Source organism: Equus przewalskii, chromosome 7, assembly GCF_037783145.1.
Source record: "Equus przewalskii isolate Varuska chromosome 7, EquPr2, whole genome shotgun sequence".
NCBI lineage: Eukaryota > Metazoa > Chordata > Mammalia > Perissodactyla > Equidae > Equus > Equus przewalskii.
Genome location: NC_091837.1, coordinates 46,990,410 through 47,017,675, shown reverse-complemented (window position 1 = coordinate 47,017,675; position 27,266 = coordinate 46,990,410). Strand labels below are relative to the sequence as shown.

Sequence of the window (27,266 nt, the reverse complement as noted above, 5' to 3'; positions counted from 1 at the left end):
GAGTGGACGCAGCTGTTCGGGATGAGGAGGCGGCGGCGCAGAGACGACGCTCCGGAGCTGAAGAGACGCAGCGCCGATCCCCGGGATGGCTCAGCCGGAGGGCGAGATGGGGGGTCGCGGGTGCGGCTTGGGTCCCGCAGGACGCGCTGAGCCTGGGGGAGATCCCGCGGGTCTGCGACCCGCCCATCAACGAGGAGCAGGCGTGGACCGTGGGCTACCAGCGCTGCGGCTGCCGGCCGCCGCCAGCCCCGCCGCCGTGAGCGCCGGGCCGCGCAGATCCTCGTCCTGAGGGACGGCGTGGTCACCCCGGCCCCGGAGAGCCGCCCCCGCCTCAGGTGAGGCCGCCGCCCCGCCGCTCCTTTTTCCTCAGTAGTTCCGAGTCCGGCTCTTCCGCCCCGCGACTCTCTATCTCCCATTGGAGGACCCCGCAGCGGCCCCCTTTTCCCTCGCAGTCCCGGGCCCCGTCCTTTTCACCGCGAGCCCCCACCTTCCACGAGAGGACCCCAGCCGCGGCTACCCGCCCGCTCACCTCCAGGCTCGTGAGCCTAAGGGACCCCCCCCCCCCCTCACGGGAGACCCGGGAGGAGCCGGGCCTGGGGCCCGCGGGGGAGGGCAGTGCGGGCGCTGTGGCCGAGCGGGGTCTCACGGAGGTCAGAGCACGGCGTGGGGGGCGGCCAGCGGCACAGAGAGGGGCTGTGAGGAGGGCGCCCGAGTGGGCCTGGGCCTGCGCCCCCTGCAGGGCCGCCGACCCGCCCGGAGCGCTGGTAACTGCGCGGACGGTCGTAGGTCAGCTGCCCGCGGCTGGTTTGGAAAATGGGGAGGCGGGGTGCTGGGTCCTTGTCCTAAGCGCTGTGCGCTTGCTTACCTGCCATGGCTGTTTACTGGGGGTTGTATTTGTGATGTGATGGTGCTATAAATGGTTCGCGTGAGATCTTGTTAGGGATAGTTAATTCTGACGTTAGAATAATTACATCTTTCCGAGTAAGTAGTCAACTAATAGTATTTTTAAAAATTTGGCAATAATGTACCTTTCGTTTGGAAATACAAAGAGATCTGAGCCCTGAGGAGACTTCTTCTGTTTTAGGAGAAATGCAAGACAAGTCTAAATGATTTTTAGCTCCTAAAAACTAAAAATAAGTCCTGTTTTTATGTTAAAATTTGTTGTGATGGAAAAACAGCTTGTAAGGTAAAAGGTTGACAGGATGTCAGATGTATAGAATGGATTTTAGTTAGGTCATTGTCTAATGTAAATTCTTCAAGATTATCACCTATACATGAACATAAGCTGGGGCTTACATCAAATATTTATTGCTGCTGAAGGGGGTTAATAATAGGTTTCTCCTATCAGTTTTTATCTAATTCAGTCTTTTGAGAGGGGAAGAGGCAGAATTCCCCCCCTTCCCTTTCCTTCTGGTTCTTATAAGCAGGTCAAAGAATTAAAATGACGTGAGGCAGGTTAGCAGGAGAAAATTAAACAAGTTTAATAACATGCATACATGGGAGAAACCCAGGAAAACTAAGCAACTTGCCAAAATGGCCAAAGCTGCCACCTTAAATACTGTGTTCAGCTAAAGAGGAAGCGTGATGTTGGGGGTAGTGGTTTGGGACTTCAGAGGCAAGGAAGACAGTTTATATGGAGGTGGAAATGCAAATGTTTGCTAAACAAGTTTTTGCTAGGTCCTCTATAGACAGTGTGACCATTATAGAACTGTGACCATTAAGTTTGATGTTAGTTGTAGGTTTTTTGTAGATGTTCTTTATCAAGTTGACGAAGTTCCCCCTCTCTTCCTAGTTTGCCAAGAGCTTTTTCTCATGAATGGGTGTTGGATTTTGTTTCATGCTTTTTCTGCATCTATTGATAGGATCATGTGATTCTTCTTCTTTAGCCTGTTGATGTGATGGATTACATTAATTGACCTTTGAATGTTGAACCAGCCTTGCATACCTGGAATAAATCCCGCCTGGTCATCGTGTATAATTCTTTTTATACATTGTTGGATTCAATTTGCTGATATTTTGTTGAGGATTTTTGTATCTATGTTCATGAGAGATCTATTGGCTATAGTTTTCTTATAATCTCTCTGTCTGATTTTTTGTATTAGGGTCATGCTTACCTCATAAAATAAGTTAGGAAGTATCTTCATTGTTTCTATCTTCTGAAAGAGATTGTGGAGAACTGGTATAATATCTTCTTAAATGTTTGTAGAATTCACCACTTAACCCATCTAGGCCTAGTGCTTTTTGTTTTTGGAAGGTTATTAAGTGTTGATTCAAGGTCTTTAATAGAAATAGACCTATTCATATTGTCTATTTCTATTTGTATGACTTTTGATAGATTATGTATTTTAAGGAATTGGTCCCTTTCATCTAAGTTATCACATTGTGGTCACAGAATACTTTATATCCTTCCTTTATTACCGTTTTAATGCCCGTGGAATCTATAGTGATGTTCTCGCTTTCATTTTCTGATTTTAGTAATGTCTTTTTTTTTTTTCCTCAGATAGCCTAGCTAAAGGCATATCATTTTTATTGATCTTTTCAAAGAACCAGCTTTTGGTTTCCTTGATTTTCTCTATTGATTTCCTGTTTTCAATTTCATTGATTTCTCTAACTTTTATTTCTTCTTTTCTGTTTACTTTGGATTTAATTTGCTCTTCTTTTTCCTTAGATGAAAGATTAGATTTTTGACTTTTAGATCTTTATTTCTTTCTAATTTATGCATTCAGTGCCATAAATTTCCCTCTAAGTACTGCTGTTGCTATATCCTAAAATTTTGATAAGTTGTATTTCTATTTTCCTGTAGTTTTAAATATTTTTAAAATTTCTCCTGAGATTTCTTCTTTGACCCAAGTGTGTTTTGTTTTCTTTTGAGGAAGATTAGCCCTGATGCTAACACCTGCCACCAATCCTCCTCCTCCTTCTGAGGAAGAGTGGCCCTGAGCCAACATCTCTGACCATCCTCCTCTACTTTATGTGGGGGATGCCTGCAACAGCATGGCCCGACCAGTGGTGCATAGGTCCATGCCCAGGATCTGAACCAGCAAACCCTGGGCTGCCGAATTGGAACGCATGAATCTAACCACTGCACCACCGGGGCAGCCCCAAGAAGTGTGTGTTTTAATCTTCACATATTCTGGGATTTTTCCAGCTGTCTTTCTCTTACTTATCTTTAGTTTAATTCCATTGTGGTCTGAGAGCATACATTGCATGATTTCTGTTCTTTTGAATTTTTTAAGGTGTGTTTTATGGCCTAGAATGTTATCTGTCTTTGTGAATGTTCTCTGTGAACTTGAGATGAATGTGTATTTTAGATATTGTCAGATGAAGTATTGTATAAGATGTAGCAAGTTGATCGATGTTACTGTTGAATTCAACTATGTACTTTCTGATTTTCTGCCTTATGCATCTGTCCATTACTGATGAAGGGGTGGTGAAGTCTCCAACCATAATAGTGGATTCATCTGTTTCTCCTTGCAGTTCTATCAGTTTTTCCCTGACATAGTTTGATGCTCTATTGTTAGGCACATACACATGAAGGATTGTTAAGTCGTCTTGAAGAATTGACCGCTTTATCATTACGTAATACCTTTCTTTACCTTCAGTAACTTCCCTTGCTCTGTCTGAAATTAATATAGCTACTCCCACTTTCCTTTTTTTTGAGGAAGATTAGCCATGAGCTAACATCTGCCACTAATCCTCCTCTTTTTGCCAAGGAAGACTGGCCCTAAGCTAACGTCATGCCCATCTTCCTCTACTTTGTGGGATGCCTGCCGCAGCATGACTTAACAAGCGATGCGTAGGTCCGCACCTGGGATCAAAACTGGTGAACCCCAGGCTGCCAAAGTGGAATGTGTGAACTGAACCGCTGCACCACTGGGACAGCCCCCTCCCACTTTCTTTTGATTAATATTAGCATGGTATATCTTTCTCCATCCCTTTACTTTTAATCTATATGTATCTTTATTTCTAAAGTGGGTTTCTTGTAGACTACCTATTAGTCAGGTCTTGTTTTGTGATCCACTCTGACAGTCTGTCTGGTAATTGATGTATTTAGACCATTGACATTTGAAGTGATTATTTATCATTTTGGATTGATAATTGGATTACTTTCCACTGTATTTTTTTGCTGTTTTCTATTTGTTGCCCATGTTCTTTGTTCCTATTTTTGTCATCCACTCTTTTTCTGTCTTTGTGATTTTAATTGAGCATTTTATATTATTCTGTTTTCTCTCCTTTCTTAGTTTCTTTTTTACTTTTTTTAGTGGTGCCCTAGAATTAGCAATATACATTTACAACTAATCCAAATCCACTTTCAGATAACGCTGTGCTGCATCACAGATAGAGTAAGTATAATAACAAAGTATGTCTAGTTCCTCCCTCCTCTCCCTTATATCATTGCTGTCATTCATTTCACTTACACATAAACCATGATCATTGAGTATATTGTTGCTGTTATTATTTTGTACAAACTGTTATCTGCTAGATCAATTAAGAATAAGAAAAATAAAAGTTTTTATTTTACTCTCATTTATTCCTTCTCTAATGCTCTTCCTTTCTTTGTGTAGATTCCAATTCTGATCTATATTTTCCTTCTTTCTGAAGAATGTCTGTTAACATTTCTTGGAAGGTAGGTCTACTGGCAACAAATTTCCTCAATTTTTGTCTGAGAAAGTCTTTATTTTTCCTTCATTTTTGAAGAATAATTTCACAGAGTACGAAATTCTAGGTTGGTGGTTTTTATCTCAACATTTAAAATATTTCACTCCACTCTCTTCTTGCTTACGTGGTTTCTGAGAAGTCAGATATAATTCTTATCTTTGCTCCTCTATAGATAAAATGTTTTTTTCCTCTAGCTTCCTTCAGGATTTTTTCTTTACTTTGACGTTCTGAAATTTGAATGGTTTGCCTAGGTGGAGATTTTTTGGCATTTTCTCCTTCTTGGTGTTCTCTGAGCATCTCGGGATCTGAGTTTTGGTATCTAACATTAATTTGAGGGAAATTCTTGGTCACTAATGCTTCAAATATCACTTCCGTTCATCCCTCTCTTCTCCTTCTAGTTTCTCACTACACACATATTATACCTTTTGTAGTTGTCCCACAGTTTGGGAGTATTCTCTTCTCTTGTCTTTCAGTCTTTTTTCCTTTGCTTTTCAGTTTTAGAAGTCTCTATGGTCATATCCTCCAGCTCAGAGATTCTCTCCTCAACCATATCCACTCTACTAATGAATGAGCCCACCAAAGGCATTCTTTTATTTTTGTTACAGTATTTTTGATTTCTAGTATTCCTTTCTGATTCTTTCTTAGAATTTCTTTCTCTGCTTACATTATCCATCTCTTACATGTTGGCACTTTTTTCATTAGAGCCTGTAGCGTATTAATCATAGTTGTTTTAAATTTCCAGTATGATAATTCCAACATCCCTCTTATATCTGAGTCTGATTTTAATCTTTACTCTGTCTTTTCAAACTGTGTTTTTTGCCATTTAGTATGCCTTGTAATTTTGTCTTGACATCCAGACTTGATGTACCAGTTAGAAGGAACAGCTGTAAATAGATCTTTAGTAAGATGATAGTAAAGTGTCAGGGGAGGGGAAGGCATTCTATTAAGTGCTATGATTATGTCTCATCCTTTTAGTGAACTTCTGCCCCTTGGCTGTGACCTTCATAGTGCTTCTCAGTAGTTCCCCTTGGGTAGGAGAGGATGGCTGGGGGCAGCTAGAGTTGGGTATTTTCCTTCTCCTACATTGGTTAGGCACTGATAAAACCCAAGCAGGTTAGGCTCTAGTAAAATAGTCTTTCTTGAGAGCAAGCCCTTTTAAGAAGCACAGAATGTTCTGGGCGTATTTCAAAGGGCTGCTTCCCCCCTCTTCTTGTTAGAAGCCTGAGGAGACTTTTTTCTCTAATCTTTACTCTGAGGACCTGGTAGGGCTCCTGGAGATAAAACTCACAAAAGTGTGGGGGTCCCTCTAGGACTAGACTCCCCTGGAGTTTTTAAGTCCCAGACTTGTCCACACTGAACCTCCAGTAATTTGCCAATTACAGTTTAGATTTTCCTTCTCTGGTGCTGCTTCTCACAGAGATTTCTGCTTGTAGGTTTCTGCTCTGGTGAGTTGTCACTCTCTAAACCCACGTGTTTGTCTCTGTAGCTTTGGGGGCAGCAGTTTGCCCTGTGACCTCAGTTATGTAGCAAAGCTGAAATGAGTTGTTGTTTTTTAGTTTGTTCAGCTTCTTTCTTATTATTTCATTTATGACATCAATTATTTAATTTATAGCATAACATGAACTATTGATATCCAGACACATGACAATTTAAAAAAATTATCAACATAAAAAGCTTCTCAAAACTCGAAATATTTTGATTATCATAATGGATCAAATGGATTTAGCATTTCTTTATTTCACAGTCAAGGTTTTAACTGGTTCCAAGTGATTCCAAAGTCCCATGATCGTCTGTTTTTTCCCTGTGGCAAAAAGTGATAACTTTTAAGCTCTTTACCTGCTGGACCATAAGCTGGAAGTCGTCTCTCTAATTTTTTATCATCCATTTTTAGTTGTTGGTAGGATATTATTATTATTATTATTATTATTATTATTAAGGGCTTTTGAGATTCATGCAGTCCGAGTTTGGAGATTAGAGATTAAAATATTTCAAGTAAACCGTTTGTTAAAAATCAAACTGGAAAATAAATTTACCTGTGTCTTTAGATAAGATTGCAAAGAAAATTGTTTCTACTTTAGGAATTTCCCTACTTAATTAAGTTCACAAAGTTTTTCTGACAATTTTCAGAGTTTCACTTGAAAACAAAAAGTACAGGTCTGAAACACAAAGCCCAAAAGAGAAAGAAAGAAAGAAACTCTAATTTATCTACAGTCATTCCCAAGCCTCAATTCTAAATCTAAGCTTCTTCAGCCTTCTGTAAGTATGGGCTACGGCATTTAGCTGTGAGTAAGAACAAATGAAGATCTTAAGCAATGACTCAAAACCTCCATGATCAGGCAAAGTACTTTTGATCATTGTATAAAAACTCTCCTAACTAATGCGTTGGTATAATGATGATTAACTCAGTTAACAAGTGTATTGAATTTGTCTAAAGACTGGTGGTCTAGTGGTTAAGATTCTGTGCTCTTACCACCCCGTCCCGGGTTCCCTTCCCTGTCAGGGAACCACACCACCTGTCTGTCAAGTGTCATACTGTGGTAGCTGTGAGTTGCTGTGATGGTGAAAGCTATGCCACTGGTATTTCAAATACCAGCAGGGTCACCCATGGTGGACAGGTTTCAGTAGAGCTTCCAGACTAAGACAGACTAGGAAGAAGGACCTGGCCAGCCACTGTGGAAAAAATTTTCCATGAAAACCCTATGAATAGCAGCAGAGCATTGTCTGTGCTGGAAGATGAGAGGAGGGCACAAAAAGACCAGGCAGGACTTCGCTCTGCTGTGCACAGGGTCACTAGGAGTCAGAATCTACTCGATGGCACTAACAGCAAAGCATTGACTGGTGCTCGTGATTTTATCCTCCTTTTTCAAAGCATAATAGTTAGTTATGGGGTGATAGAGTATTCATACTCTAAGCTACAGAAAGCAATGTGGTGAGGATTATAATTTAACTTGTGAGGAAATGTAAGTTAAGAAAATACTTACTAGAGATAGCACATTATTCTAAAATGAGTATGTTTGGAGTCAGAGAGATCTGGGGTGCAATCCTAGCTCTACCATTTGGACAAGTTACTTTACTTCTCTGAGACTAAGTCCCTCATCTGTAAAATAGGAAGTAAGAATCACTCTTGCAAGGTTACTGGAATCACATTGATGAGGATTATCTTAGGCTGGTTAATTTTAAAACTGCAGATGAGAAGCAGGCTCCGAGGAATGGAATTTGCTTGCCCTTTGATGAGAGACGTTTGCATTTGTGAAGGAAGTCTCCATGCCTCCCTCTCTGTGCCAGGAGGAAGTGGGGATGGCCTTATCTCTGGAAACTCTTAATGGGGAAGGCAAGGCTTAAGTTGTTTACTGTCTGGCAACCTCATGTAACTGACCCTCCCGCCCCCCAACATCTGCCTTTGTCTTTAGCTGAAGATAGTATTTAGGGTGGTGCCTTCTGGCCTTTACTTAATCCGATTTGATTCTTATCTAAAAGTTATAGGACCACCCAATAGCCAGACCCCACCTGCACTGATACCATTTTAACTTTTTTACATATTCTTTCCTTTGTCTTGTAAAGAGGTAACTCACATACCTATGCCTTAAATTTAGCTTTACTCTCCACCCATGTTTGCAGCAGTAGCTCCCCATGCCAGCAGCATCTCTGACTGCCCGTTGGTCCTGTCCCCACGCAGCAGCAGCTCTGACTGCCCATGGGTCCTGTCCCCATGCTATTCCACACTATTCTCTAAATAAAAGAGCAATACTGCCAGATCTTGAGAGTCCAAGAAATCTTTCTTTTGACTCCTCGGCTCACCAACCCCGCATCAACATGAGACAACACTTGTAGGGTACTGTCATATGTAGTTGTGCACTATATGTTAGTCTCTGTTCCCTTCTGTTCCAATGCAATTAAGTGTATGAGTGCTGTTATTAATAGAGAACACAAGTGCCCACACAATGTGTGGGCCACATAGTGTTTTGGGTTATTTTAGTTTGAATTATTTGACAACACTTAAAATTTTTTCACATGAAATCTGGATTTCTGGCTTCTCCTGAAATTTACAATGTCTGGGACCTCCACGGGGCATCAGTCTGTTGGAGCTGAGTGGCCATTTTCCCCTTCCATTTCTCCAGTCTCCACCACTCCTTATTGTCGTACCCCTACTTTACTCACTTGCATGACCTGCCTGGCCCCGGTGAGACATTTGTGTTTGAGACATCTGATGAGAGTAAAAATGTGGTTAAAGCGTAATGTTAACTCAGAAAGGCTTGCTGAGGACACATGAGCCAGTTTTTGAAGAAGATTCATGGGCAAAGAGTATGTGCTTAATAGTTATGAGCTTAAAGCTGTGGATCTCTACCTGGACCTTTATTTGCTTTGAGCAGGCTCTCAGGAATCTTTACTGGGCTGCTTTTGTGCGTAAAGAAGATCAGCAGTAAAGTGTGTAGCTTGACATCACTGAAATTAGTTCACAGTGGAGGATTAGAAAGAGGAATATCTTTTCTAGTACAAGCTTAGCTTTTATTGATGCTCGTATCTCTCCCATTCACCACCAACAAAGCCAGAAGCATATTCACTGTCATTTTCTAACTGTGAGGATTAGAGGAATACAAGTAAGAACAGACAGAGAGGGAAGTCTGGTGAACCTGAATTTTTCATAGGTGGAACAAAAGAGAACACAGGCAGTTATCTGTGTAAATTGGTCTAAAGCAAATCAAAGAAATTCAGCAAAAAGGGGATGTTTTGCTTGAATTGTGGAGCTAATTACCCTCATTATCTCCGTCCTTTACTTCAGTATTGCTGGGAGGACCTGGCCTGAGAATGCTTTTACATGAAGTGACAGATTCAGAAGTGGATAGAAAAAGTATTATTGTCATTGCAGCCGTGGAGCTTGAGCCTGATGTTGCCCGTGTCCAGAACACCTGTTGAGAACGTCTGGGCCCAGACTCTGGTGCTCAGACTAACGTGGTTGGCTGGAAGAAGGGGCGCTGAGAAGATGATCATGGTCTGCATGCTGGTGAGGGAGGAATGCCGGCTCCCAGAGGAGCCACGGTGGCTTACTTTTCAAAATCTTTACAACTTTAACACAGTCATGGAAGTTATAGATGATTTTCAGTTTTCTGTTTAAAAATGAATCTTTTCTCAACAACTTTTAGCAATAAAAAGGGCAACTTATTGATGAAACCCATCTGTTTTCATAGTCTGCAATTATAAGATTATTATAACTACAGGCAAGAAAGCATTTGGATTATGTGGCATTTGGAAATGATAATAAAGATTATCCATATGGTCTAATGTCAGTGCCTTACATTGCATTAGCAATCACCTAATATGGGGGTGATTTTGATTATGTGGCTCATTTTAAATTCTGTGTGGTATGTCAATCAGAGTCAAGATGGTTTACTGGAAATAATTGCCATTTTCTTTCATAAATGTGGCTGGGTGCATAGGCAGAAAAAGAATAATTTAGGGCGTGATATTTTTGGTATTACGGTGCTATGGTCTTAAACCATCTCACTTTATACTTTCTTCTTAAGCTTCTCTCATTCTATTCTTGTCTGTCTCGGGTGCATAAAACAACCTCCAGTAGTAAAAGCTGTAAAAATTTGTTTCATCTGTTTATTTATATGTCAGTTTCTTTTAGGTTTTCGTGGCTTTTGTTCAGGTATCTGTAACTTCAAATTATAAGCTTTTGGTGGTCAATGAGCAGGGTGCACAGGCCAGGATTGAACTGTCTCCAAAGAATTGGAAATCTCTGCCTTCCTTGACCTTTTTGCATTCTCTTCTACTGAGGGAGGGAACATGAGGGCTTACTCCTCTGCTGAACTTTCTAAGGAAGCCAACAAGATGACATTTTTTTACCCTCTGCTCTGTTAACCAGCCTAGATGGGGAACTTATTTGGGTTCATTTGGGATTTGGTCCAGTGTCATCACCATCTGAGAGTTCAGGATATGCCCTCAGTGATCCTGAGGTGTGAGTTTCTTGTGCTGTGTAGGCTGTGTCACAGCCTGCTCCCTGTATGCACGCCCTCCACTTAGACTGTCTTTACACCTCGCTTAGTTTTGCTCTTTAGTTCTACCATATGCCCCTTAGATTGATCCTTGGATTATTTCAGTTTTGTTTGGAAAATATTTCCTAGGGAGATCTACTCTTTGACATTGAATATGGCAATGTAGATAATAATTTAGTAAAAAGTTAATAACTCTGGAAACATCAGTAAATTATGATTGCATTGTACTAGGGTCATTGGTCGTTTTAATTTAGCTTATAGTAGGAGAAGCAGAAAGTAATGTTTTAGTCTGTACACTCCTAATATCACTGTGGGTGTGTTTTGAGGATAGGCAGTGGATGTTTTTCATCTCTGTGTCTCTGCAGTTGGCAGAGAGCCTGACATCTGGAAGGCACCATAAATCAACGTTTTGGATGAATATAATTAATTTGACAAAAATTATTCCTCATCATTGGTCAGTACACATGTTAATGCCCCATTTTCCATTCACATGCAGGTCTATATAATGAACTCTTTGTCCTCAGGGAAGGAGCCGAAGAGTGGAAGACGACATTGAGCAGCATCCGACAGGAGATGACCATGATAGTGGACTCGACGGACAAGAGCTATGTCGAGCAAGGTGCAAACTGTGGCTAGACGTTCTGGTTCATGGACACGCACAATCTGAATGGCAGAGGTAAGTGCTGCCCACGTTTCTTGGCTTCTAATACATCTCTCTGGTTTTCCAGGGTTCCAGATAGTACTGGGGGATCAAAAAACAACTCCCTAAGGAATTCTTATGCCCTATTGGTTTCTCCTGTCCTTTGAACGATCCTGAAATCTTCTCTAATGTGCCACAGGTTGCTTAGGAGAGATGATGTTGTGAAGATGATAGGGACAGATCAGAGAGCACAGGAAGCCACAATTAAGTTTTTGTAAAGACGAGAGCAGTGACACGAAGGCTTCTCTCTCTCAACGAGGAAAGCAGCTGCACTCATCATCCTTTTTGTTGTTTAGAGCCTTTTTGTAAGCTAGCCAGTTGTGGGATTACACAAGGGAAGCCTGTTACAAAACAGTTCACTAAATAGCAATAACAAGTTAATTGTTAGTTTGTTTAGCTGACTGGTTCTGCCTTTATTATAGGCCTGTTAGTGTCAATTAATAAGTTAAACTGTATTTCCACTTCACAAGTCTTACATTTCCTACAGGTGGGTCAGCCGAGCTCAGCTAATACCTTCCCACACCAGCATCTGTGATCCAGATACAAGGCATTTTAGGACGCTGAGAATTAGGTTGCTTATATGAAGTACAAAAGGAGTGGGGAGTATGTGCCTGGTGATCTCAGGGACCCAAAGTAAATGCTGTGATGTGTGCCTGACTGTGGTTCACAGCTCTTCTGGCTTCAAGGTCAGAGGTTTCTTTACCACGTGAAATCCATGTCCACAAGCTTCCGCTTACCCTGGCCGCATAATCAAGATCTTGGTCAGCGTGGGGATGGAATAAAAGTGCAGTTACTAATACAAGTGCACAAGGGCTAGGGGCCTCATGACTGCAAGGAGCACAGAATTCTGGCCCCTGGGGGAAGAGGGCTGATAGCAGACAGGCTGATAGCTGGACAGCGTGTCCTCATGTGCTGACCATCCATTTGGCTTGTTCTGGTTCCGCAGCTCTGCCCCTCCACTCCTCATCTTTCCAGTCACCGCATGGTCGGTGCCCGTGCCTTCTGCTGTGCCTTGCCTTTCCCCTACATTCAGCTAGACTTCCTAGAAAGGCTTATTCTTTCTGCTTGGAGTGGCTACCGCTGTCCGCCTTATCCCACTTAGAGGCTCTACGTTTATTTCTTCTACATGCACACCTGGCCTGTTAGAGGGGGAGTTCAGCAGACACAGCTTTAACTCTGGGGGGCAGGATGGCACTCCTCATCCTTGGTCATTCCTCTTTGCCCTTTCATGTCATTTTCAGTGTAGATGACAGAATCTGGTACTTCAGTATACCACAAACAACATCCCATTTTGTCATCGAATTTTCTTTGCTTTTTTGTGGCAAGTATTATATTTTCCATTGAAAAAAAAAATATATATATAATGCATTTAACTTCCAAAATAAGCAACTTAGGATGCATTTCTTGTGGGCTGCAGTGGGAGAAGTTCTTCCCACCACAGACACGGTTAGAATTTTTGTAGTGGTAAGTATTTCTTTCTTCTTTTTTTTTTTTTTGAAAGAGATTGGCCCTAAGCTAACATCCATGCCCATTTTCCTCTACTTTCTACTTTTTTTTTCTTCTTCTCCCTGAAGCCCCCCAGTACATAGCTGTATATTCTAGTTGTAGATCCTTCTAATTGAGCTGTGGGGTACACCGCTTCAGCATGGCCTGACAAGCAGTGCTAGGTCCATGCCTGGGACCCGAACCTGCAAACCTCGGGCCACCCAAGTGGAGTGTGCAAACTTAACCCACTGTGTCACTGGGCTGGCCCCCAGTGGTAATTATTTCTTGAACATCAGTCTGAAAGGGACCACACAGATATGTGTTCTCACTTTCCAGGATAACCCTTTAATGTTCCAAATTTTCTATTTCATGATGAAATTCCTCACAAATAAATTTATTTGGAATTACCTGTCCAGAGAGCAGAAACTGTCTACATTAGTGGTTTCTAGGCTTTTGAAGTTTGACCAACAGGAAATATTTGCCTCTGGACAGGAAATTTAATTTGGCAGTTGCTTTTTAAAAAGTGAATGTATCTGTGGAAATCCACAAATGCTCATGCAAAGAGGACGGCTGCAGAAGCTGGTGCCAGCTTCTCTGGCTCGTCTGCCATTGGGCATTATTGTGTGCCTCCCGTCAGTAAAGCCAATGGAAAAAACACAGCAGTAGGCGTTCCATTTTCCTCCCACTCTGGAGCAGTGGGTAGGTCTCATCGAATCCCATCCATCAGGAGTGACCCACCGGTAAGCTTGGCATTATACTCTCTTAATGTCTTGAAAATAATCGAGCAGTTACTGGGGGAGGAAACTTGCAGGAAAAGTGTTCATTAGACCACTAGGCTTCCCGTCCCAAACCTGTTATAAGTCTGGGGATGTTTGAGATCTTTTAGGGTTGGGAGAAAGTGTGGGCAGTTGGGAGATGAGTAGCTTTTAGAAATAATACAGCAGGAAAAAGAGATTGGAGAATTTAGGAATAAGAATGAGCATATTTGTGAGGGGGGGGGCATCATCTGTCCACCAAAGCAAATGGGAGTTGTGCACAAAAAGGGGAAAAGTAGATACGTATAGGGGATGGGCTTAATTTTTATAGTAAAAGAAGTAAATACCTTTTGTTTAAAGGTGAAAGTAAACATAGTTATTTTGTATGTGCTTTGCACATTTTAGCAACCACATGAAAATGTCTGCCGGTAACATTACATTATTCTTGCTGACCCTAGATTGTTTTATAGGGACTCAGATTTTTCGTTCATCAGTTGATCAATTGATTTTATTTTTATCAAGTGATCTCTTTTTTCCTGGCAGCTTACCATAAACATGCATTATAAATATGATACTTGTCTATTTTAGAAAAAGATTTTATAAATGACAGGCAGCCCAGATTCTGGTTCTTGTTCTGTCGTTTGCTAATCCTACACTTTAAAAATATAAACTCAGGTAAAAACACTGTCATAAAGGAACTGATTCAGGAGAGCTAAAATATATTAACATGTCATCAGAATAAAAATAACATAGGATATCCACAGGGATTTGGTAATAGTTCCCATAATACAGTGATATAATTGGATATTAGTGTCCTGATCAGGAACTCAGCATCTAATAAATCATATATCTACCTCAGAGGAGTTAAGATTTGGACTTACATTTAACCAGCTTGAGCACTTGAGCACATTCAAATCATTTATCCTTACAGTTTAATGAAATGAAAGTGTTTTTAAAGCACTATTCAATTAAGATATTGAAGAGAGTTTTTTAACAAACTATTTTAAAAATTGGGAATACTCACTTTACATGGAATCAGATAAATTGGATGGGATTGACTTTCCTTTTTAATAACAAGGAAGAAAAGAAGATGTAATAGTTAAATCTGGAGTGTTTCAGAGAAATATTTCAAAGAAAAATGAGCATTTTTATAAGGATTGTAAAAACTAATAGAACAATATATAGGCATGCTGCTTTCACTTTAAACATAGCACACATGAAACATAGACCAGGTCATAGCATTGTGGAAAGTTCTGTGAATGTCCAAAATATGCGGAAGCTGGGGATTTAATTTAGCAAACTACAAAAACATTAACATTCAGAATATTCTTCAAAAGCCATGTGTGAAGAGTGTGAGCCCTTCTCATACTCTTAGTTGTAAAAGATCAGCTCAGTGTGATACTAGACTTTTATAAGCAAAGGCTAGAAGTCTAATGAATTTCTTCATTAAAAATAGTGGCTGTAGTTATGGGTTTTTTTCCTTCCTTCATGAGGTAAGAATATCTTTTTTAAGTGATAAAAGGGTGCTTGTCCTCTAAAGTACAAGAATTCCCCGCAGACAGCAGGGAATGGTAATATTTACCACATAGACTTCGATACCTCTCTGCTGTTTCTTCAGTCAGGTCTACACCAGCATGGTGTCCGTGTGAGTGATCTCAGAGTGCCGTATTTTCAGGAATTACCTCTCCACAGTCGCTGACTAGCTTTTCTCTTGTTTACAGCTGTGTCTTCACCATCGTCCTTTACATTGCAGACAAATACACTGAGCACATCGGTGCCTAATTCCTATTACCAGATAACAGATTTTTCCATTGTTTTATCTCTTCATAACCCCTGAGCAGTCAGAATCAATCCGTGCTCACTTTGCTGCCCTTGAGCTTAACGTGTTGGATGTGTTGTAACCTGATGCTGTCTGTGGCTTTCTAAGGGAAAATCGGGAGGCCTTTCGTCAGTCATTTATAGTTCTTTCTCTCTTTACTTTCTCTGCATTGACCGGCTTGTGATGTATGACAGACCCATTTGTGCCAACTGCAGTTTTAGGTGAGAACATTTCCCTTGATCACAGTTTATTACAGGAGCAATTTAGAAAGTCAGGGGCTACTCTCTAGGAGACTGGAGTTTTATTCTCTATGGTACAGTGATTGTAAGCAGGACATGGGGGTGGTGGGGGGCATAAATAATAAAAAGACTTTTCTCCAAACAGTCTCCATTGATAAGAAGAGTTTGTCACATGTATGTTGGAAATGATACCAAAAGATTCAAATGAACAGTCCCAGTTCTAGTATTCTCCTTTTCTATGCACAGAATTTAAAGTCAGATCTGATGTCAGGGAAAAGCACAGTATGTCATCCCTCAGCTGTGTACTGCCAGGAGCTGAATTCTGTCCATGTGACAGCCGTAAATGTGAAAATATCTTATTATTTTCATTTATTGCTAAGCACTAAAAACTTCAATTTCAAAAATAGCAGATTTCTGATTATGCCACATGTTATGCAACAAAGTTATCACAATAGAGTTTTGGCCTCCTACCCCTCCTCGGAGCCACTCAGGGCACCTGCAGCATTCCAAAGTGTCTGTCACACAGTCGAATTTCGAAGGAGCTGATGTTCTCAACAGCGAAATGAGAAGATGCACTTTATAATCACATGGTTTATTATGTGTCAGATGTCACTAGAAATGAAATAAAAGGTTAGCCCATTGCGGCAGAATGCATTGAAAATATGAAACGTTCCCAGTGGGGAGTTAAAGAAAGCAATCTTATTTGTCCACTGTAGAAAGGGTGAGGAGAAATGGCGTTACCTGGCTTTGATAACCAAAGAAGCGTGACTTCTTGTAGCATGTGAGATGCATAAACAACCTGACTGTGTTCTCTTTCTCCTGCTAACTTTGCTGAAAAGGAGCACAACATAAACAGCTTCAAGGTATATAACAATTCATCGTAGAGAGAATTCCATCCTCAGCTCTTCTGCTTCCTAATTCTCTCTACAAGAGTTTACAGGCGCACCTCTTTTTATTGCACTTCACAGATATTGTGTTTTTTCGAGTCCCTCCACCAGCAAAAGGGTTTTGACTCACTGAAGGCTCAGATGATGGTTAGCATTTTTTAACAATAAAGTATTTTTAAATTAAGGTATGTACGTTATTTCTTTAGACATAATGCTATTGCACATTTACTAGGCTACAGGATAGTGTAAACATAACTTTATATACACTGGGAAGCCAAAAAGTTTGTGTGACTGGCTTTATTGCGATTGCAGTGCTCTGAAAATGGACCTGCACTATCTCCTAGATATATTTGTATATCTTTGCAACATTATTTTCCCCCTCGTGCTTCTCTTTTTTCTACGTTGTTATCATTTTTTGCATAGAGGGTGGTTTTTTGTCCTTAGGATGTTTTCTGGGCTTATGCAAGTTTGTTGCCTGTGGAAAAAATAAACTCAGGAGTTTAAGAAAGGACATAAACCATAATTTTTGAATTTGCATCATTTTGAGGGCTAACAAACAAAGCTCACTAAAGCTCCCCTGCCTTTAATACCAACTATAAGGAATAGAAGCCTACATTTTTATTCTTTTTATAAGTGAGAGGTCCCCGGACAATGCAGTCTCCATGCAGATGACGTTTGCGGAAGCTTTTGATAGGCAAAGATTTGCAATTTCTTTGTGTGCTGTGGCATTTGTTCTGCAGTTCATCTGGTAGATGTTCTGACCTTGTGGGGGCTGTGAGTTGGGAGGGCTAAGATGTCTGTTGTCAGAGGGAAGAAAATGTTCATATTTCACAGCAGGATTAAGATAAGCTTATTAAACAAATATCACTTTTTAAAGTCGCTGCTTTGTTATTATGAACACTAATGACATCTTTTAAAGTTGCTCAGGCTTCTTTACCGAGAGAGAATCACTTGAACAGGCAATTCAAGTAGCAAAAATTACGCATATCTTGAAAAATAAGTCAGATTGACAAATAACGGTTATCATGTCTAGCTTATATATGTACCAAGGTAACAAATGGCAGTGCTCGAGGACTATTCCTTCTACACTGTTAGGTGCAAATATGAATCTATATATTGCATTTTGAGGATTATCACTTGAAACCATGGAAAAACGATAAGCTGTGCCTCCACTCTGGGCCTTTTTGAGAAGAGTACTATTATAATTTATCTTAAGACAAGACGAAACTTTCTGTTGTGACTCAGAGCTCGGCACTTAAATCCTCTAGCACCTCGACCTTTTAGTCTCATGTGCTTCGGTGCCCAGCCCTAATGTATAGAACTTTAGGATGCCTTTCCATCATTTTCTGGCAAAAAAAAAAAAATTGTAGAGAGAGAGATCAGTAGAACCACCCTTACCTCAAAAACATAGCACTCATTTCAATTCTAGATTTTCTAGCTGGTTTGTTGAAAATTCAAGATACTTTATTAAGAATATGGGTAGAATTAATTCCTTTCTTAGAAAACCATAAGAACTGTTAGAGGCTTTCCTTCTGGTTTCCTGAATAATTTTTAACAAATAGAGAAAATTAATGACAAATGATATATTTTATCAGTAATAATTCTTTCTTAAGAAGTCAGAAGAAACTGATTAATCACTAATTTTGGTGGAATCCGGAATTTCTAATAGTGTAGATGACCCAATTTCATAACACACATCGCACGAAAAACCTTCTATTGCCTCTTCTATATCCAGGTACTAAGTAGTTGTCTTCTTTTCTTAGATGACCTTGGTAGTTTTTAAACGCTTTAAGACGTGTCTGTGCCAATAATGAGGCTGAGATGTCATAACGCCGTGGGGGAAGTTACAGGATGATACCTCAGTGGTTCCAAACCACTGCAATAAAGCGAATATCGCAATAAAGCCAGTCACACAAACTTTTTGGTTTCCCAGTGTATATAAAGTTATGTTTACACTATACTGTAGTCTGTTAAATGTGCAATAGCATTATGTCTTAAAAAAACAAGGTACACACCTTAATTAAAACATGTTTTATTACTTAAAAGTACTAATCATCATCTGAGCCTTCAGTGAGTTGTAATCTTTTTGCTGGTGAAGGGTATTGTAAAAAATGTGGTATATGCAAAGTGCAATAAAGTGAAGCACAATAAAATGAGGAATGCCTGTACATACAGTGGTGACGGTGGTTGCAGCTCTGTGGAGTTAAATCTTCCAAGAACGCCTAGTCCTAGGATCAGAGCACTGCTAGGTTGTGGTATATCCACTTGAAAGGCCCAAATGATTCATTTAGGGAAAGTTTAGAAGATGAGTCCACAATGGAGGGCATTTAATTATGTGTATCCCAAAAGGTACAAAACTGAGAGAATGAGTGAGGCACGGGGGAAACCAGTTGATGTTGCATTTATTTTCGTGTAAAGAACAGAACTTCCTGCTGGAGTAGCTGAAAGGTCAACAGACTGAGTACTTCAGCAGGGATCCCATATCTCACTTTATGAACTTAGCATTTGCCAGTAAGCAAATCTGATGTGAAAATTTCCCAGTTTATTTGTGACTATTCTAATAAAGTGAGAATATATGAATTGCTAAATTGGATTCATAGGAAATCCAAAAGAAAAAAGAATCATAAAATCCAGTTACGACCCTTTTTTATTTTGTCTTTGTGTCTTTAGCCATCTTGTAGTGATCCAGATGCCATTTCAGCAACATAAAGTCATACTTGTGTACCACCTTCCATACCGTGCATCCCCAGGTGCTCTGTGATGCAGATAGAAGGGAGGTTTCAGAACTAGGCCCAGCTTACCAAATGCATTTGAACTAAATTTCTTTTGGAGCTGAACTTCTCAGTTTATAAACAAAAACAAACCTATAGCTGAATTCCCTATTGATAAACAATCTGGTAATTAAAAACAAAATTGAATGTATTCTTTCTTATATATTTTAGTTCTTTATACCTGAAATCAGTTTTGATTTAATATTCTCATTTTAGGTGACTTAAGCATTTTATTTTGATGAGACACATCCTCAATCACAAAATGGCTAAAAGGATTCAGAATTTTAATGAGTTAACCTGTAGAATGTGGAACTCTTAATCTGATAGCACTTCCCTGCATAAGACATTTTTTAATAGCTACAATTTACTAGTAGTCTTCTGTTAAAATACAGCCTCTTTAGGCTTATTTGACCAAATTTTGACATTAATTTTGTACTATAATTTGGCTGATTTTTCAGGGAATGTAAATGAGAAAAAGTTGTCAAAGACAGGTAAGACTTATTTAGTCATTACATGATTCACGGGGGTTGAAAAGCAATTATGATACTATTTTAACCTCCTTTTTGTTATTGAGTGCTTAAACACCTCCATCCTGACATGAGAGAATTGAGGCTTTGCCCTCTGACCACCTATGAATAGAAAACTAAAATTAAAGCAGAAAATAAAAACAACCTGGAATTGTTCATGCAGTTCTCTTGCTTATGCCGTTTCCTTTTTCTCCTCCTCTTTTCTTCTGATATGTATCTTCCTAAAAGTGCCAATAAATGGTAAGTTCCCCCATTTGCCCCATGGAAAAGGTGTGGAGGGAATCGGGGTGTGTGTCTTATCTGTAGATTCTGACAAAGCCAGCTGGTTCTGCCCTGTGTTGGCCTGCATGTTAGCTCTTGTAGAACATTCCATGCATGAAGTGTGGATCAGCTCTGCAATATTTTGTAAACATTCTGATCCTGGAGCGTGCACAGTGACTCATCAATCTAAGTTCCCTTTTCTTTTTCCGCTTTTCTTGGTTTCGTGTATCAAGTCCACATTTTCATTGCTGGCTATAAGCCAAACCGCTTTGTCTACTTTTATTTTGCTCACACAACATTTGTACAGAGTTTATTTACTTCATCATACAAACCAGTTAACGAATTTGGAAGAATACACGACTGGTTTTTTTATCAGGCCTTGATGAAGTTTCAGACTGAAACTTCTATAAACGTTAGCACCCAAAAGCTAGAGGATTCTTACTACATAGTTTTGTGAAAGCAATGTATCGTTTAGACTGCTTTGTACAAACAAAGCTTTCTGCCTCATTCCTATCGGTATTGCCAGTTTCATTTAAATTTGTAAACATTTTACTTTTCCTCTTTGCTGAGCCATCGTAAGGATTATTACAGCCATAGGTTGAGGGGATGTCAGCAGCAGCTTCTTAGCATTCTCAGTGACCCTGATGTATCCCGTTAGTTCTCCCTCACTTTCTCTCTACCTTCTTTTCCTAGATGAAACCCACAAGATGGCCACTGAGACCAGCAGTTTGGTGCATTCCCACACTTAGAAGAAGCACGAGCCGGCTGACGTGCGCTCACAGACCGGGAAGCTTCACCCCACCATCTAGGTGGCAGACCGGCGTCAACATCACACAGATGAACTGCGTAGGGGGCTGCAGCTTGAAGGAGGGATATGAAGTGAGCATGAGCTTCAGGCCAGGGCTCCTTCTCAGCCCTCCGGGGCCTGATGCCAGGGACTGTGCTCCCTGCTTATTCAGCCAGCAGTGGGACCGCATGAGGGCTGCCAGGAAAGGACCAGATATTTCATCCATGGATCCATTTCCTTCGGGCTGTGAGGCTTATTACCTGGAAGCTAAAGTATGTTAAATGGAACAAGGAGGACCACTTCACCTTTTCTGTTATTTGGTATAAATAGGCAGCGAAAACAGAGGCTTACTACGAGGCTCTCTTTCCCATTCTTGATCACCTGTCTTGGCTTTCCTATAATTATGATTTTAAATTCTAATAATTTTGTGGTAATTACCTCAGGAAGAAACTGTCCACTTAAAACAATTTTAGACCAACCAGTGATGTCATGTGGTAGAGATGAGACAGCAGTAAAGGGACTGGCTAGTGTCATGGCTATGGCAGTTATTGTCCTGCCAGCCCAGAGAGCGTGTTGCTGTGCTGGGATCTAGCACGGACCGCTTTCAGGGGCATTTCCAGGAGCAGTGATGTTCTCTCACCATATTTAAAATGGAGGGCCCACCCCTTTCACAGCCTCTATCATTTGCTAATTCTGTTGGAAAGTCATTCAAGAAATGAAGAGAATTAATTGATTTAAAGAAGTCTGATTCAAAGAAGCACACCAGTACCTGAGTATGTGTGTCTAGTGTGTGTGTGAGAGAGTGAGGTGGGGGGGGGGGGGGGCGGGGAGTGGGAAGGAGATTGGATTTCTTTTCTTTTTACCTTATTAAAATTAGTTCACAGTCATTGGTGAAGATAAAGTAGCATGCTTACAGTAAAAATAGGGTTATACAGATATGTGGTTTTTTAAGTCTTAGAAGGTGTTTCTGGTCCTGTATCTACCTAGTAACTAGCTCACAGCTGGGAAACATCTTGTCTGGAATTAGAGGTGTTTTGAAATCGTTCCTACCACCTCCATATCCTGCGAATTTCAAACTCTACTTCCTTCTCCTCTTGGGTGCACACCCGTGATACTTCATCTTGTGTCCCAGATGCTGCATTGTCTTGGATTTAGCTCCTTCTCTGAGCTTATTTGCCAAAGATTTGTTATGGCAGGCAGAGCCATGCCTCTTCTTTTCAGACGAGGTCTTTGATTCAACATAGACAAATAGACACACTTTGTTGAGCTGATATGTGCGTCCTTGTATGTTGCCAGTGAGCTTAATTCAGAAGACGGCAAAGCCAAGGAAGCTCAAACCAGGCCCCAAGGGTTTGATTTAAGTCCAGAAAATACTTTCAGATGAAGTTCTTCATTTTAGCAATGCTGAGAATCTTAGATTTACCTTTAGCAGTTTAATGTATGCATCAGTGAAATTGACTGCCTCTGTGTATTTCCTCATCCACTTTTAAAGGTGAGTTTAGGAATTAATAGGATTAAGAGTAAGACTTCCAAAAGCATTAATATCTTATGAAAAACAAAATCAGTTTATTGAGAAAATATAAGCCTAATGAATAGAGGTGATATTATAGTTCTAGCCAATATTCTGAATCTGGATATTGCTCAAATGTTTATTAAAAATGTTAATGTCGAAGAGATTAGTTATAGGCTCAACTAACAATTCATTAAATAACCTGAGTCCAATTTTTATGGACTATTTAAAAATACCTACCTTGAGACTTCCTGTAATTCACAATAGATGATGTGTATTTGGAAGTATGCAAAAAAATTGATAGGGTGGCGTGCTGGAGCTGGCTCTTCTGGCTCACGAGAGCCTATTGTGCACACCTCTTTCCAGCTCCCCATTCAGTGACGTCATATTGGGAGTTTGCAATTGGCTGTGCTGGAAGTATTTATATCATAGAAATTAACAGATGCTAGAAAGCAGAACTTTTTCTGTTCTCTGAAGATCCTGGTTTACCAGTACACAACTGGGAACAAACCTGTAATTGGCTGAAGAATTCATTCGATCTGGGGGAAATGAGGACTCTAAATAGCAATCTGTTAGATTTTAATAGGAAAGTAGTTGTTATTCTTTGCATGCATCCTTTGCATTCTTTGTATGTTGCATCTGCCCAATTACAGTGAGGGTTGCAAGGCTTCACCCTATGCCTTCCCTGTGTTGTTTAGGAGTTCAGTGGCTGAGCATGGTAGTTGAGGAGGAGGGTGGCTAGAAAGAACACTTTTGGAAAGCCCTTTTGAAGGTTAATTTTTGGTTAAAATAAATACTTTCTGTATTTATTTTTGCATGCATGATGTTGGCGATTGTAATTTATTTTTTGTTTTTTCATGCTGGGAATTGTCTTAGGTGGGATTCCCCAGAAGCAGACCCCAAGACAGAGATTTGTATGCAAGTCATTTTTTAAGAAAGTTTTCCCAGGAGAAGCTGGTTAGAGAGTAGGAGAAGCAAGTAGGAAGGAGCCAAGCCAGGTGGGATTTCAGGTGACTTCTTAGCTTCACCCTAATCCATTGGGGAGCCCTGGGGCCTAAGTTATATGGCGGTCTTGGTCCTGCCTCACTGCATGGCAGGCTTTCCCGCACTTCAGTGACCAGCCACTGGCTATGGGCTGCTCAGGGGGCCATAAACTCCCAGGTCCCTCCAGCTCTCTGCACATCTAGTTGAAGCAGCTCCAGTAGCCCAGAGATAGTCTTCTGAAGAAGACTGCACACAGAGATGGGCCAAAGGACCTTGGCCAACAGAAGTCCATGTGAGCCTGGCAGGGGAAAGTGTGGACATCCAGGACAGAGCTTGGCTACATAGCAGCCCCCAGTTCTGACTGTGCAAAATTTGAAATGACAGATTGCTGGACATTGAGTCCAGATGTCACAGCCTTGGTGTTGAAGCAGAAGGGGATAGCAGACCCAGGACTAGACTTCAGAGAAATCTTATGGATGGTCACCCTAGCTGGAACAATGCTCCATAGCACTATATTCTTTTTAAGAAGCAGGTTTTGTGTGATGCTGAGCTTTTGACACAGTGTTTAAGTGTGTCATCCAAAGTCTTGAGAATCTGTGACTGCCACAAGCATCAGCGTTTGGCATCATTGAGAAACTCTCAGAAAGCAGGCTGGTTCTGGAGTGGAGCAGAGAGGAGGCTGAGAAGCAAAGCACAGACAATGGTGGAGCTGAGGGCTGATCCAGTGTGGAGGGCAGGGACCCAGAGGTAGTTCTGAGTTAGTGGCAGGTGACTGGAAGCAGTTGATGGGCAGGGCGGCAGGTAGAACCCAAGACAGTTAGAACAAGCCATTTCCACAGCAGCTGGCTCTTTATTAGCTGGAAAGTGCAGCAGGCCACAGCCAAGGCTTATGTGGAGGGAAGGTCACACAAATATTGGACTGTTGACTCTTCCAGACGCTTTGTCCTTTAAAATTTCCCATCCACAACTTTGGTGTTGCAAAGTCCTGAGAATGTGGAGGGCTGGAGGGGCCAGAGCACTCCTGCCTTGGTGGCAGGTGTGGGAGGAAGTTTGCTCTGGAGGGGCAGCAAGCAGGACAGGGATGGGGTGATGTGGGGAGGACAAGTTTGCTCTCTTCTCTCTTCTCTCTTCTTCCATGGTCAGGCTGGCCATCTGCGATTACAACACCACTGAGCCGATAGAGCAGAGGCGCAGATAAGTCATTTCTAGGGAGGCTTGGCCTGGGCAGCAGCATCTGTCAGGTGTGTTTGACTTGACAATAACGCTGGCCCCTATTCCATCTGAGCCTGGCTGAAACGAGGAAAGAGCAGGGGGGCGGAGTTCAACCGCTCTGTTTCCCAATTCTCACAGCCATTACTGGGCTCTCAGCATTTCTCAGTTGGGGTGTAGCTACTGCCTTTCTTGGTGGTTTTTCTGACTCCAATCTGCTCTCCACAAAGCAGCTAGAATTAAAACAACAAAAAGCAGTCTGTCCTGGCATTCCTTATTAAAGCTCTGTAATGTCCTCTTAGTTCTGACCTGATCCGCCTCTCCACAACCCTTGTCTCCAGCATGGTGTGCTGCCCTGGGGCCTGGGATCACCTCTTGTCCCTGCCTCAGACCTCACAGTCTGCTTTCTCATTCTGGACGCTTTTCCTTCCTCTCCCTGAGACTTGGGCCGTCTCGCCCTTCCTCTGGGTCCAGCAAGACCACCGCCTCCTTAGAGGTTTTCTTGTCTGACAGGGCCTCCCTGTGAAGCTGTGTCTGTGCGTCCTGTTAATTCACTCATGGTTCTCATCACCAAGCGTGATGTTTGTTTGCCCCAAGTCTGTTTCCATAGCGGAGGTGGCCATCACATTGGTTCCTCACAAGCACTTAGCACACAGTGTGTGCAGCACCTGTCGATGAGTGAACACGTGGACTCTAGTTTGTTTTCTACAACCTACCCTGTGTTCTGCCAGAAGACTCCACTTGTGTGTTAGTCTCTTGCTTAAAAGTCTTGGTAGCTTTGATTTTTATAGGCTTGAATCTACAGCGTCTCAGTCAGGCTTTCGAGGAATGCAGGCAATTCTTACCACTGTGGCCCAGGTGGGTAGCATCTGCACTGTCCCCCAAACAAGCCAACTCTTTCTGGATCATGTTCTCTGGCCATGCCTTTTCCACACTGGACTCCCCTCTCTTCCCTCGACAAGCCTTTTGCTTCCAAACCTTGCCCTCTGATTTCTCTTCCTCTGAATTATTTTCAGGATTTATTTTGAGACTTAACTTTTGTGACTCGATCATATACCTTTTATTCATAATTATTTTTATGAGTGTCTGTACGTCTGTTTTCCTGCAAATACTTTATGTTCTTAAAGGGCAGAGACTATGGATTTTGTACTTTTCACAGTGCCTTGCAGGCATTTCTTAACTTGAATTAATTTAGGAAAATAAAAAAATAATAAAATATGTGATTCCTGCTAGAATGTAAGCACAAGTGATTGCATGAGGGCAGTGATTTTTTTTAAACTGCTTTGATCACTCTTATGTTTCTGGAGCCTTGAGTAGTGCCTGGCATGTTAATAAATATTAGTTTAATGAGTTAATCTTTTAAAATATGATGGGGAAAATATCCTTATTCCATGAAGCTTTCATATTTTCTAATAATAAAAAAATCAACATGGAAGTAATGCTCCTGACTTGTCCTAGTGAGTAGTTTTGCGTTATTTGGATGTTAGCCATAATTTATCTGCTGATTTCTACCATATTGAATTCAGCAAGTTATCTGCTAACAGGATTGATTTGCCATTTCATCAAAGAAGTCAATGAAAAGGTCGTATTTGAATTATAGAAATTTACAAGGAAACATTTCAGGGACACAGTCCTTGGGGAAAGTGGCATATAGTTAACACAATTTGGAGCAAGGGGCAGTGGGTTATGTGAGGTGGAGCTCTGGTCTGAGTCAGGAGACATGTCCCAGGCTGAGTTTTGGGGTTTTCTGTGGCTTTGGACCAGGAACTTAACTTCGTTGGCACTTGCTTGTCTCATAAACATGAGGGTGTTATATTAGGTTTCCTGTAGTTTTAACCTTGGGGGGCTACCTCGTGTATCTTCTAACTAGTTCCCTCAGATGCTGATTTTGTTCTGTCAGCTCCCAAACTGTATTTGCTGTGATGCAACACACTGCTTACCAAGGAATTCCTTGCAACTGGGGTTGATGCATTTTTTTGTAAATGTTTAAGAACAGGTTTGGTGCCACATCTTGTGCCCCAAAACTGCCCAGTGAAGTGGAAAAAGCCCTGGTTCTCAAGTAAGAGACCCAAGTCAAGTGTAAGTCTCCATTTTCGTAAGTTTGATAACTGAGGCTTGGCCATTTCACTTTACTTTCCCGAGTGGTAAATGGGGGTGATCTCATCAGTTTCTTCTGCCTTAGAGGCTTTTGTGGGGATCAAATGAGGTTATGTATGGGAGAGTGCTTTTATAAAATGCAAATAGTTACATGGATAAAGGTCCTATGTTTAATAATTTAATATATAAATGGTATGCTCTCAAATCATCTTCTCGAATGTTTTCTCTGAAGTATTTTCAAACCCACTCAGTTTTCTTTCCTGTCTCACTTCTCAAAATCCCCTCAGCTTGCTGTCTTGTCAGGGAAAAAAAAGAATGGAAAATTTTCTAAATCCTGATTACCTGCTGTCTTTAGCAGACCCCTTGGGTTTGAAGCTGGAAGGGCTCAATTCCTCCTAGTTAGAAGAGGTCATGGTCAATGAATACTTGCTAAGTGATGATTTGACTGCTAACTTTCAGGTGCCCTCCCTGAAACACAGACCCCAGAGAAGAGGCTTGCTTTTTGAACAGAAATAAAACCAAATCCTGTATTTCTGTGTATAACCAGAAGTAAAATAAAATAAAAATAAAGTTAAAAAGC

The 27,266-nt window shown here is 41.1% G+C and overlaps 1 long non-coding RNA gene across 1 annotated transcript; it reads left to right on the top strand.

Moving 5' to 3' along the window:
* Window positions 1-194: 194 nt before the first annotated feature.
* Window positions 195-27,266, top strand: LOC103562852 (uncharacterized). Its single transcript, XR_011542632.1, has 3 exons — window positions 195-335; window positions 11,180-11,331; window positions 20,793-27,266. It is a non-coding gene; the product is annotated as an uncharacterized lncRNA (long non-coding RNA).